Consider the following 14,100-nt stretch of genomic DNA (forward strand, 5'->3'; position numbering starts at 1 on the left):
CCACTATCAACAATAATGGTAAAAAACACACCCAAACTATGGAAATATGTTCTAATTTGCACGTGCCAGTAAATATGGATCTGCGTGACAGCATTGGCACACGTGCCATAGTTTTCCGACCCTTGATCTAGACCCTCTACCCAGACATGAGCTTTATTGTTCCAGTAAGATGGCGCACCTGCACACACGTCCAAAAAAGCCCAGAAGTGGTTGGAGTACAACTTGCCTCTCTGGCCAAATAAAATGCGGCCCCTTCTCACCAGAAGCAAACTTATTAAGCTTCACTTTTTGGTTCCATGTTGATTCCAAGGCCTGCACAGTCCGTCACCCAAATTTCAACAACCTCTAGGACATTGTCAATCAGCACTGGGATGGCATGTCTGATTAATACGTATACTATGGTTACGAGACCTTCTGATGCTGTCTGGAAGCCATCACTGCTGCTAAGCGGAGCTACATCGATGATTAGGGTAGCCAAGAGATCATATTAGTTATTTTATTTTATTGACATACCCTATTACAATTTATACCACAGAATTTAAATCAAAAGAAAAAACACCCTAAATGACTTCGGGAGGAATTAAATTTTTCTTTTTTTCAGGACCGGTAAGTGGAACTGGACTAGACGGCGATCCTCAGTCCTAAATAAGGTAACACTACCTTATATGATTTACGCAAGACGTTTAACAATTTTGAAACACAGCTGACACTAATCAACAATTCATCAATAAAATTGTTCTATCGTAAGACCGAACCATAACAAATATTTCTTTCGGACCGATCTAGACCTATTTTTTCTTTGAAACCGGAAAAAACCAAACTTCTTTACCAAACCGAATTAGTTCCTTCTACTAAAATATCATAATGGGCTGAGATCGGTCCAGGATTTTCATATCGAGTCGCAACACTAGTAGGTATTCTATAAGATGCAGTTAATAGAGGTATAGTAATAAAAAAAAACCACGCCTTCTATGGTTTTATATTCAAATAACCCTGTAGCAATTCAAAGAATATGAATATCCTATCCTTAATTTACGTTGAATTATTCCATCCTTGTTAGTGCCTAGAACAATGCTACATATATGGTATTTATATGCATTAACAAATTTTCCTTTCTAAAACATACAGAGTGGTCCAATAAAAATGTTATCACTTTAAATTTCAAACTTCAATAAGATATAATTTTTAAATAACTAGAGAATTTCAAAAAAATTAATAATATAAATAGATGTGGGTTTTGAGCTTTCTTCATGATTAATGTAGCCGCCCTTAACCGTAATAGTGGCTTCCAGGGGACGGTGGAAGTCCTGACACCCGCTGCAGATGTAGTCCTTTGTCTTCGGTGTTTAAATGACGCGCACTAAAGGACTTCCCCTCGACATGCAATCAAAAGATGTAGTCAAGAGGGTTGGCATCGGGCTTTAAGGGGAGGCCAAATGTGGCAAAAAGAGTTCAAAAGAGTCTTTCAAAGGAGAAGATGGGTTTCTTTCATTGTTGGCCTCAAAAGTGACCTCTCCATCCTCAGATGACTCATTCCAACCACTTTTTCAATAGCTCTCTGGATAGTATGAAACCCTGAGATCCCTTGCATGGGCTTCATGTACTTGAGGTGATTGTCCTGGGCTGTTTTACTTGACTCCTCTGAATCTAGTTTGGCCTTCTTAACAGAGCCCTTCTTCCTCTCCACGTTTTGGACTTCTGATTGCGTAGACAGTTGTCTTGGAGACGCCCAACTACTTGGATTGCGCGAATGGAAAGTCGTCATTTACGTTCGAGTATTATTTTCTCTACTTGTACGAAAGTTAAAGAGCTCAAGTTTGTCTGGTAATTAATTGTTAATACTTTAATATATCGATATATGAATTAATCTAAATCGATCAATCATAATTAATTATATTGAATTAGTAAATGCTCAGATTTCAATGTACCAACTACTAAAATAACTGAGTTCTAGGTTTTACACGATTTTTAATAAATAAATAAATTCATGAAATAACAAATAATTACAAGCAGGGCTCACAAAATTACTAGCCCAACGTACTTTTTCACTCGAGCTACGTAAATTCTACACTCCCTTCTAAACAGGCTACCCAAATATATACACAATATCTTGACTGTTTGAGGATGAGAGGAGATGGTACCATCCTTCAATGTGGTACGGGTATGGACAGGCAACAAAAGATAGAACATATCTACATTTTCTCAGATTCAGTTGGGTTTGGACCTTTAGATGTGAATATTCAAGAAAATTTGGAATACCCAGATCTCAAATCAAAATTAGACAAGTTTTTGTATCTAATTGTATGTGCATTTTACCAGAAGTTCGGCATACATAAAATAGAATCCGCATTAGGGTTACATTTTTACTGCTTACTGATACCCGAACAATGAATTCCACTATGTTAGTACTATTAGAATATAACTATTAGTTAAAATTATTGTAATAAAAATATTGGCCACGTAATTATTGGTATTGTATCTCGCAACCACTCCAAAAAAGAAACAGAAAATAGGCCCAAAATCAATTTGTAGTAAGCCAATTCTTTCAACTATGTGCTTATTATTCAATAATTGTTCACAGCTTACTAAGAAGTAATTCGTACCTATCCAACCAATCATGTTAAGAACCCTGACTAGAGGAAAAGAAGAAGAAATATCGACAACTTACAACCAATTACAGAATACATTATTGTGTGAGTGAGGTAACGCCGTGCAGAATAACCATACAATACAACTGTTTATGTAGATGTGAAACTAAAACTAATCAAGATAATTAAAGATGCTGTATATATATATATATATATCTTTTTTTTAGCAAGGATTAAGCATTAAGCAATACGATAAGCTTTTCAAGATCCGAAAAACCCTTTGGATCTTTTTTTATGATCCGTAAAAGTTCAACAACACAAGCCGGTTTGGGTTTCAAATCTTTTTGGATAACACAAGTTTACTTATACCTTAGCCGGGTACTTTGGGCTCTGGCTCCTTGTCTCGTTCTATATATACAGGCCTACATTGCTACAGACTTGTATTAGTTATTCCTAAATGTTATTTTCTATTCTATAAACAAGAAACATTCTATGACACACATAACCTTCACACACCTTTAAATACTACTGACAAGTCCTACTTGATGAAAAAAGAATGTCACTCACAACCTTTATGTCTAGTTGGTGTAGGAAAAACTTCAATAAATCCCCAATGGGCCCTATTGAAACAGAGATTAATATTGCAAAAGAGGAGCCCTTATTGGAAAAAAAAATATTCCACTAAAATTGTGGACGACATACTCTGATACGGAAAAGATTGCAACGAGATAAAAGAAATAATTCAGGAGGCATTGAAAAGATGTCAAGATTATGGAATACTATTTAGTCTGTTAGAAGTTTGCAAGATTCGTAATATGTCAATCAGGTGTTCAAGTGGATCTTGACAAGCTGTCTGTTTTGACTTGAATCGACATTAAAAGTACATTTGAAATCCCACAAGTAACCTATCAGGCTTCAAAAATTTATTTATATACGTATGAAGATTATCATATACAAAGCTCATTGAACTAAACAGAATATCAAACGGGCGATATAAATGGGAATCACTTTTATAAAGGAAATCCCCAACTGAAGAAACAAAACAGTGAAATAGCACAGTGTTACATTAATATATTTTTTATTTTTATTAAATATAACAACTCATTTTTAAAAAAGGAAACTCCGATTTTGTAGATAAAAATATGATGATTCATTCAAATTAATATTCAAGGATAGTTCCAAAAATTCAAAGACAATGCTAAGATATATATGTATGTACCATGTACATAGATGGACCAGAGTCGACAAGGGGCCAATCTTATTATCAGCTTAAAGATCAAAGAAGGAAATTTTAGTACGGGTAGCATGTTTTCCTAGATGATTTGTGTCCATAAAAATTTAAGAAATTTTCGATCTCATTATTCGATACATGTAAAGATGGTTCCGAGTAATACCCGTACACATGGACCCGTACCCGGATAATCAATCGAGGCTTTCCCATTTTGTATGAGTAATTATGAACACAAGTAAGGGGTTATCTCTCAGGGGCGTCCGTAGAGGGTAGGCTGGAGGGGCTGTAGCCCCTCCAAATAAATGATTTTTGCTTTTTACTAAAAAATTTAATATTTGAATTTTTTTTTTCAAAAAACTTAATATTTGAAATTTAATTTTTGAAATTATTTTCCAAAAATTTATTTTTTTCTGAATAGCTCTAGTTTTTTGTAATTTTTTTCCACAAATATTTTATTTAATTTTTTTCTATAAAAAAATCCAAAAATCAAGCCCCGACCGATCAATCAGGTTGAATTTCCTGAAGATAAATACCAAGTTCACCCTTGAATTCACTACGAAGTCCCACAACCAAAAATCCCCGACTGTGACCCTCGGGCTTAGAGAGTTTGATATGTTTGATTTCTCTTCCTTGTGCGATATCTTCACTCTTGATTCCTTGTTTCCCCTCAGTTGAAGAGAATCCGTTATGGCTCGGAGGGGCATTACTTACAATAGAGGATGAAAGTTGCACCAGTGCTGGTGGACTTGTGCTTGTGGGTGAGGCTTGAGTTAAATTGAGAACTAATTCTACAGAAAGAGTAATGTTAAAATCCGCAGGTAAAATAGACGGGTGGAAATTAAGTTGTCTTTTAAGCTCTCTTAGAGAGTCGTGAATGTTTAAGATCGACGTAAAAACCGGAGATTCCAGGACTGAGATGAGAGTATTGAGGTCAGACTTGATTTGAGCACTGCTGGAGAGGCTTTCTGAATCTTTGACTCCTTTTTTTTCTACCTCTTTAAGCAGCTCTAATTAGCAAGTACCTATTAATTGGCTCAATCATGGAATTCTAGATAAAATTTTAAAATGAACTGTTTTTTTCCACTTGAATCATAGAGTCTTCTTGTATAAACTTTACACACTAAGCCTTAGTGGATAATTTAGATGCATTTTTCGAAGCTGATTCTTTAGAAATAAACATAAAAACCATATCCTCGATAAACAATGAGTTTTTTATATATAATTAAAAAAATAAACATTTAAAAATTTTAATAAAAAATGTGAGTAAGACCAATTTTTGCTGAAATTAAAAAAAATGTCATATATAGTAAAAGAAAAAATGACTCATTTTGGAAAAGCAAAAATCCGTCTTTATTCCAGGTATCCATAGTTCCATGACTGATCTAGGAGAACTCGATACATATAAATTATAATATTAGAAACTTGTAAGGGAAGCGTCAAACACGATCGCGACAAATGGAGTAGAAAAACGGAGAAATAACTACAATGACATAATTAAGGGTGATAATTTTGGTAAGAATAGAAAAGCGTGCGAGGAGAAGAGAAGAAATACTTATGGCATCATTGATTAAATAATATACATCTTCTTCTATCAATCAAGAACGTTATCATTCCCGCCGTTATTATTCAATATTAATATAATATTAGATGGTGATAGTCGATAGAGAACTGAATACAATGCCTAAAATAACGTCACCTTCTGTCTGGATTTCTGAAAATGGAGGCCCAGGAATTTGGAAAATACTTACTGGATGAGAAACAGATGATTTGTCGGATTTGTCGATATAAATGTGCCTTTAGTCCCCTGTCTAGAATTACACGCCACTCATTATCATCATCTCATATCAAGAGCATGGATATTCATCTAAAAAATCAAGTTAATGATGAATACATCAAGTCAGACCATGATGCTTATTGCATGATGCTCACAAAGATGCTTATTGCATGTAATATAACCTTATCCATTGTTAATCATCTACGTTCAAAAAATTTATGGAGAAATACACGGGTAAACCTATCCCTTCCCGAGGAACCATCATTAAATTAATGGAGGATGTTGGTACTGATGTCATTTATAGAAATACATATAAAAATGTTTTGAGTCATCCACACCAAATGACGATCAAGTTATCAGTAAAAATTATAAAATATTTAATAATTTCGAAATGGAACTCTGAATTTTGTACTATCTAACAGTAAGTATTCAATTTTTGTAAATCTAATCATAAAATATGATTCTATTTTAGCTAAACATATCAAGAATTATGATACACAACTCATTAAATCCCAAAAACAACTGCTTAAACGGTCACAACAACGGGGGTAGTAGCTTTGGTTGGTTCGCAACTACTTTGTCTGAGACTAGTTTCTTCACTTAAAGACTTAGGTATGATAATTAGGTTTTCCAATATTACATAGTCAATAAATATTACTTTTTTATCACTTAAGGCTTAGCTATGGTTGATAGGCTCCAAGAAATGCTGTTCAGAAAACTCATAAAACGCAAAAACAACTGCTTAAATGGTCACAACAACGGGGGTAGTTACATTGGGTGTATTATAATTAGCAATTATGTATATCCTTCATGATAATAGTATGTTGTTATATAAGCATAAATAACGGGGATAATATCTTTTTTGATGTTCTTAATAAGGAGTAATATCGCCGGACATTACTACATAATTAGCTTTTGCTCTCAATCTTTAAGATGGATTTATTTGTAACATTTTTTTTATTAGTATATTTATTGTCTAATTTTATGATTTTGACATTTACTTTATTATTAATAATTAGTTAGATTTCATCGGTAGAGATATATCTATCCTGTGCACAATTGTATATAGCGACTTCCACATGAAGAAGAGGGGTGATTATCTGTTTGATTAAACTCCACGTCTCGCTTGTGTTTTGCAACCTAAAGTTATGGCATATTTAACTGGATTCCGGTGTCAGAACAAGAAAATATTATTTGGATCAATCTGTTATTTCAATATTCTATATATATAATTTATTGTTATTAGTTATATGATTCCAATTGTTTAATTTTGTATACTTAACATAAATGTATGATGGTATATTTTTTATTATGTAGATTATATTTAATTAAAGGCTTCTTTTTTAAACTTGGAACTTCAAATATATTTCGAAATACTCTACTTTGTCGTTTCATTAGCTATTATTCTGAGAATAAGGTTCATAATGAATTACAATTTCATTTAGTGTGACGTTATAAAATCTACAGTAACGGATAGAAAACGTCTAAGTCAATTATACATAGTATATCTTCATTAAACATTTTGCTAATAAATACTTTTGTTATACCCTCAAAAATCATAATAAAGCAGGTAGATGATAATCACATCAGTATTTTAAACAATGATACCATATGTATTTTTTTCCCCCTTTCTCCTTGTACGCGTTTTTCTCTACAATATTATCAACTTTAGACATAATATAAGTTCATTGGCCCATTTGTCGCCCATTTGTAATATTTTTATTATTTAAAAACCCATTTATTAGATTCAAATAGTGGAGCGTTGCGAAAAAAGTTAAAAAATCGATTGCTGTTCACAAAAATTATATTTTTTTTGAACAAAATTTTAAATATTAAATATTTTTTGAGAAAAATTTAAAAAAATTCAAATTATTTAAGGCAAATTATTTTTTTTGGAAACAAATTTCAAATAGTACATTTTGAGGAGAAAAATTACTTAAATACATAGATATTCACCGAAAATTAATTTTTTTCGAAAAAATTAAATTTCAATTATTACATTTTTGGAAAAAAATATAATACTACATTATCTTGTAAAAAGCAAAAATTTATTAATTGGGGGAGGGGCTACAGTCCCTCCAGCATTCCCCCTGGAGACGTTCCTGAGTGATGGCTCAGGGTCATTTTATTTTCTCATTCCAAACTTTTTGAAAGTTTAATATGGATTTATTTTTACACATAATTCATATAGAATTATCAAATTATTGAAAATTTAATTTAAAAGTCACCATTTTTGAGAGGTTTGTGTGATATTATATAAAACTTCAGTAAGTATAAAATATAAAAGGGACAGTGTTTTTATGGCACTAAATTAAGGGGTGTCCAAAAATATTTGGGATAGTCATCATTTTTACATTACTCTATTATACATTGATACCTGAATTTTTGGAAGACAATAATAATGAAAAGTTACTGGGTATATTATTACCAGTATATTACGTAATTTTTATTAACCAGATATCAACTTTTAAATAGAAGCCTGTGCCTCTGGAATTGATATATCGCCAGTTAGAGACACAACATCTTCGTTTGCCCATCACTATTTAGAGAAATCTAGGATTCATAGGGCTGTAAATCGTAAGCATTTTTTAGCGTACGAATGTTTGTAGTTTTTAACAATCTGTCACAATTCTTTCATTATTATTAAGTGAAGGCAGAAGTGGTTTGGGAAGGTATAAATGGGGGGAGGGTGGTAAAGGATGTGCTAGGTATATGACTTTAAAAAAAAAAAAAAAAAAAAAAAAAAAAAAAAAATCAAATATTGAATGGTTTGGGAAAAAAAATTCAAAAACCACAGTTAATCACAAAAAAAAATTACATTAAAAAAAAAAAATTCAATTTCAAATATTATTATTTTTTTTTTTAAATTTCAAAAATCCATATCTATTAACAAAAAATTAAATCAAATATTAAATTATTTGCTCTCCTGCAAAATTTGCCGAAATGACTTTTTTTTTTGAAAATAAATCTTTTAAAAAAAAATTACCCCTATTTTCGCATAAAAATTTTCATCCTGACCAAAAAAAAATTCTGGTAGAAAGCAAAATTTTTGGAGGAAGGCTACAGCACCTCCAGCCCACATCCTGTGGACACCCCTGGTTTTTCTCAGAGTAGAGCAGAGGATCGACATCGTGAAATGCTCTTATTAACTGGAGTTAATTTTCTTGGCTGCATGTGACTTCCCCCCTGTCACTTTAAAAGTACACCAAATGATGTTCCTTCCTTGTGACAAATGCAATGACTTCTTGTCTTTCATTTTTCATTACTACATCAATTGAAAGAGTGGATTCATAGAAGTTGCGTAGATAATTATAGAGCAATATTAATGTACCCTCAATACTCCTAGCGGACAATAAATTTTCTGCAGAGCCTACTTTAGTGGGACAAATACCCATCATGCGATATTCATTTTCCCCCTATAGTTAGAGTTAGAGTTGAATAAAATTTATTTTGCGAAGCTGTTATACTGATTCTATAATCCTGGAGGAGGGAACGTCTAAAAATGAAGTAAAAACTAGTGTGTCTGCTAAAGGAAAACAAACATGATTTTTTGGGGAGGAGGGGCGTCCGCAAGGAGGTGGGCTAGAAGTGCTTCGGCCCCTCCGAATTAAGGAATTTGGGGTTTCCACAAGAAAATGTGAAATTTGAAAAAAAAATATATATTTATACTTTTATTTATTTTTTAATTTTTGAAATTTTTCGCCAAAACATGAACTTTTGAAATTTTTTTCCAAAAATTTAATTATTCAGTTGTAGATTTTTGAATTGTTTTCACAAAAATAGTATTCTTCTAATTTTTTTTTCAGAAAAATTTGGATTTTTTTCCAAAAAGTTACATGGTAACCTTGACAACTTGAATAAGGTTTAAGAGGAGAGCAGCTTAGCTGTCATAACGTTTTATCAAATTACTTGCCAGTACCTGTGGGATCAAGGCCCATTCTGAATCCATCAGAGACAAAAATTACTGAGGAAAAAATCCTTAGCATTTGCGATTCATGTGTACACAATTTGGTAATTGTTAGACTTGTTATACCAACGGAATATTAAAATATTCTACAATCTTAACTACATATTATATGGACTTTTTGACTTTTCTTTGATTATATATATCCCTTATGAATATTTTAACTTTATATCCAGGCAATTTTTTAGTTATTTATTTAACGTATTTTTTTTTATTGAAGTATATTAAAAAGTTTTTATTTAAAAATAAAATTGCAGAAACAAAATATAATCATCTATTAGATTTAAATTTGACAATGTTTCTTCAGTTGAATTGATAATTATTCTTGTTCTTTTATTCCTTACTGAATCATCCTTAAACAATGCAAACTTCATTACAATGTTGACAAATTTATTTGAAATTTTAAGAATGTAATTAGAAATACAGTAAACAGATATACAAGTTGTTGAGAATATTTCACAGGATAATGGACAGGATATAAATGTAGGAATGCTTTAAATATTTATCAAAAGTATAGAAAAAAGTAATTATTTGTTTCAAAAATTTCATTTTGAAGCTTTAAACTGCATAATGCACATGTAAGAGTAGGTTAACTAAATCCGTGGGATAACTAGCGAGGCCTCCTAATATATATATTAGTGTACGGTTTATCTTAAACCTAATTAAAAAGACATTTTTTGATTTATGTTAGTAAATATAGTCGTAAAAAATATGATCTTAGAGGAGCGCAAAACTTTTAGTAGCTGTTATAATTTTTTTCAGTATTGAGTAGATTACATCTAATTATAAAGTCTAACCTCGCGTGTGTATGCATTTGCCTATGAATGTCAAAGGGTAATACTCATGATTTGTTGGGGAGTTGCAAGTATTTGATTTTTTTGTACTAGGAGTAGAATTAAAGATCGATATCGTAGTAATTCCTATCTATGAATTTACAAGACAAAGAGTGAGGTGAATGTTTATTTCCTTTCTCACCGTCTCATAACTAAAGATGCCCTTCTTGTAATGAAAAAGGGAGGGCAAGGAGAAGGCTGGAGCAAAACGTATGATATTACTAAAGCATTGCTTTAGATATTACTAGATAATATTTTTTTGCAAGATTGCGAGGAATAGGCAAAACCGAGTTATATTTTAGACTCTTGTTTCTATCACCTACCTGTAATAAGATTTTTTTAGGGGGAGAGATTAAAGCTATAAAGAGGAGGACCTTATACGTTTAAAATAGAATGAATGCAAGAAAATATTAAATAAATACATTTAAATTTAAAAATACCTTTTGATAACAATTTCCAGCAAAGATAAGCGATAATGTTTATTTCAGAGGGAGAAGTTAACACCACGACAATCTATTAAATAATGAATAGAAATAGCACACGCAATAACCGTGTTTCTTTTTCCAAACGCTAAACTTAGTTTTTCTTTTACAAACCTTCTCAATTTCTTTAGGTATTACTATTATGGAATGAAAACCCCTGTTACGATCAGCTCCCTGTTAAATGATTGGGGGAGGGGGGAAGATAAAATGAATTATTGCTTATTGTTTTGAATAATCGTGGATCAAGTATGGAGATCTCAAAGGAAGAAATTCGCCATATTTCACATTTTTAATATCTGACAGGGAAGAATGCGTCCAAAGCGAACAAAAAAATTTGCAATGTATACAGGGCCGATACTCTTTCGGTTCATGTTGCACAACAGTGGTTCCAGCAATTTCCCCCGCTCTATTCTACCCTCTATTATGAACAATTATACCGTTTGAAAATGGCGATCGAACAGAAGTGGCCAGCATTGGTGAATAAGATACAACAAGACATCATCAAGACACAGGCCGACCGGAAACATCTTTTATGAGGCGCCAGAAGCTCCGGGAGCACGGATGGGAAGTTTTTAGGCATCCACACTACAGTCCGAACCTGGCAGCAAGTGAATTCCACCTGTTCCTGCCTATGACCAACGCACTTAGGTGTACAAATATGCCCTCAATAGAGTTTTTTGGCAATAGGGACAAGGGTTTCTACGATAAGGGCATGTTTAAGTTAGATTCTCGTTGGCAACAAGCTATCTAACAGAACGGAGCATATTTGGCTTCAATAGGATGATTGTAACACTTCTTATAAATCATTGAAATAACGCGAAAAATACGAAATTACTTTTTCTCCAACCTATTATCCATATTTTTAGTCATATACCTACAATCAAATTTATTGAATTTTTGTGTGGCCATTGATGACACCTCGTATATTTTTATACCAGAAATGTTGTTTATGGTAATTCAAAAAGGAGTTTGTACAATGATACGAGTACATACGAATCCTATGTTACACATTCCTAAAAACTTTCAAATTTTATTAGTGCATAAAAGTGTCATTTATGATTTATGACTCCATAAACCAACTGGGTGTTCAAAAATGCTCATAAAATTAATTAAATACATTCATTCAATAAAATTATATTGAAGCAATATTTGATTTATATTGAGTATTTTGTCAATTAATATTGACTCGGGGTCCTTTTTTTTAACAAAACTTTTCGCATAATTCACTAAATTTGTAAGAGGATCACGGCGTTACTTGACCAACACAAATAATTACAGAGCGCCTTGTTGTCCGTTGTTGATGGTTTTGCTTCTTTCCCCAAATCAGTGTGCTGAATAATGATAGATTGAATAATCAGGGGCGTGAGCAGTATTATATTTGGGTGGGGCTTGGTTCTAGGGATTTTTTTTTTTTTGAAAAACAAAATGAAAAAAAAATTCCCATACTGCATGCTATGAAGAATTTTCACAGAGGCCTCTATGTGAGTAAGATACACCTTTATTTCTGTTTTGGGTGTTAAAACACATGGAATCAAAAATGGTCTAACAAATTAGTCTAAAATTTAGCAAGTAAACGTATAAAATAACCAATAGTGTTCCTATTTTGTAAAGTTGACCAAATCAGAAATTATCATGGATCACGAGATGTATTTAGGTGTTGGTATTGACCTCCTTAAAAAAATTATGCAAAAATTGTTACCTTCCATCCGGTCAAAGTTCCAGTGTACTGAAAGTACTTCAAAATGAAGTCGAATAAAAAAATCTTATTTTAATAAAGGTATAAGAAAAGAAAAAATTATTAATTTTTTTTTTTTTTTGAATTTATTAGTAATTTTTTTGACCTTTTTATATAGTCGGTTTTGTAAGTTAAAACTCATGAAGTAACTATTGACGGCATTCAAATATATATATATCAATAATTATGGATTTTCTATTTATTCAGCAATTTATATTATTAGATTTTGTCAAGAACAAGATACAAATGGGCATAAACATACATATATAGTTTTTAAATCTTTGAATACTCAGTAAATTAATTCTTGAAATCAGACTTAGAAAGTTTTTATTTAATTTTGATCATGAGTTACTTATAACAATTAAATATTTGTGTCTTTTCTCTTGATCATATTTTTCAAGGGATTCATTTGATGTTGATACCTCTTTTTGAAGTACTTCCGGTACACTGGAACTTTTACCGGATGGAGGGCAACGTTTTTTGATGGCACATAAAAAAAATTAGGAGATCGTTATCGATACCAAAACACAACTCGAGATCCATAATAATTTTGAATTTGGTCAACTTTACAAAATAGCAAACACTCTAATAACTAATCATGTTCCTATGAATTTTTTGGGGCCTCCGATGTCATTCAGAGGCAGTTTTTGACCGAAATAAAAACTCAATTCCCTTTTCTCTGTCTCTCCTCTCTTATCTTTTCCCTCCGTCTCTTTTCTTTTAACTCCATTCTTTGATTCTATTCAACCCTGCAACGTCATGAATCGAAATTATACTCTAAAAACGGGATTTTCAAAAAAAATGCTTTAAAAGCAAAACCTATTGTGATGGAAAATTTTAATGGTCATTTTAGTGTTCCATGGCTTAAACAACATTAATAAATATGAGTTTTAACCGGTGGCATATTGTAGCATAGTATTATTAGCAGTGATGAAAATCTTGAATATAATGGGGATGTTAAAAAAAACAGCCGAAAATTAACATGATTACCCTGACAATTTGAGGAAAGTTTGTAGAAGAGACCAGCTACAATCATCTGGGGCAATGGAGGAGGGGAAAAAGGAAATAAACAAGAAAATTAGCAAGACTCCCTCCAATGTGGATCCCCAATTCTACTCCCGAGTTCAACTAGAACTTACAATTATAACTCCGTAACAAATTCCCAGGGTTAAGCTACGTCTTTTATGAGCACACACGTATGTTTAACCCGGTTTTGTATATAATTGAATCTACTTAGGAAAGGATGTTCACTACTCAGGAATTAAATAATAATGAAAACTGCTAATGAATAAAAAATTCATTCTTTGGATTACTAATTAAAAAAAAACGGCTCAGATAAAAAAATTAACGTGATTTACATCACTAGCTATATTTTATACCTTCCTTTCTCTCCATCTCTATACTCTTCTCTTCTCCCTACGTCATTTTAAACAGTCATCTCTCTAGTGTTGTGTCGGCCTTTATTTATTCGATCCAGTACAATCTTAGAACCG

General features: G+C 32.1%; 1 long non-coding RNA gene across 1 annotated transcript; it reads left to right on the forward strand.

Annotated features, from left to right (window-relative positions):
- The first annotated feature begins 5,337 nt into the window (after positions 1–5,337).
- LOC139907264 (uncharacterized) lies at positions 5,338–6,974 on the forward strand. Its single transcript, XR_011783728.1, has 2 exons — positions 5,338–6,205; positions 6,268–6,974. It is a non-coding gene; the product is annotated as an uncharacterized lncRNA (long non-coding RNA).
- Positions 6,975–14,100: the final 7,126 nt, after the last annotated feature.

Source organism: Lepeophtheirus salmonis, chromosome 14 (assembly GCF_016086655.4).
Source record: "Lepeophtheirus salmonis chromosome 14, UVic_Lsal_1.4, whole genome shotgun sequence".
In the NCBI taxonomy this organism is placed as follows: Eukaryota; Metazoa; Arthropoda; class Copepoda; order Siphonostomatoida; family Caligidae; genus Lepeophtheirus; species Lepeophtheirus salmonis.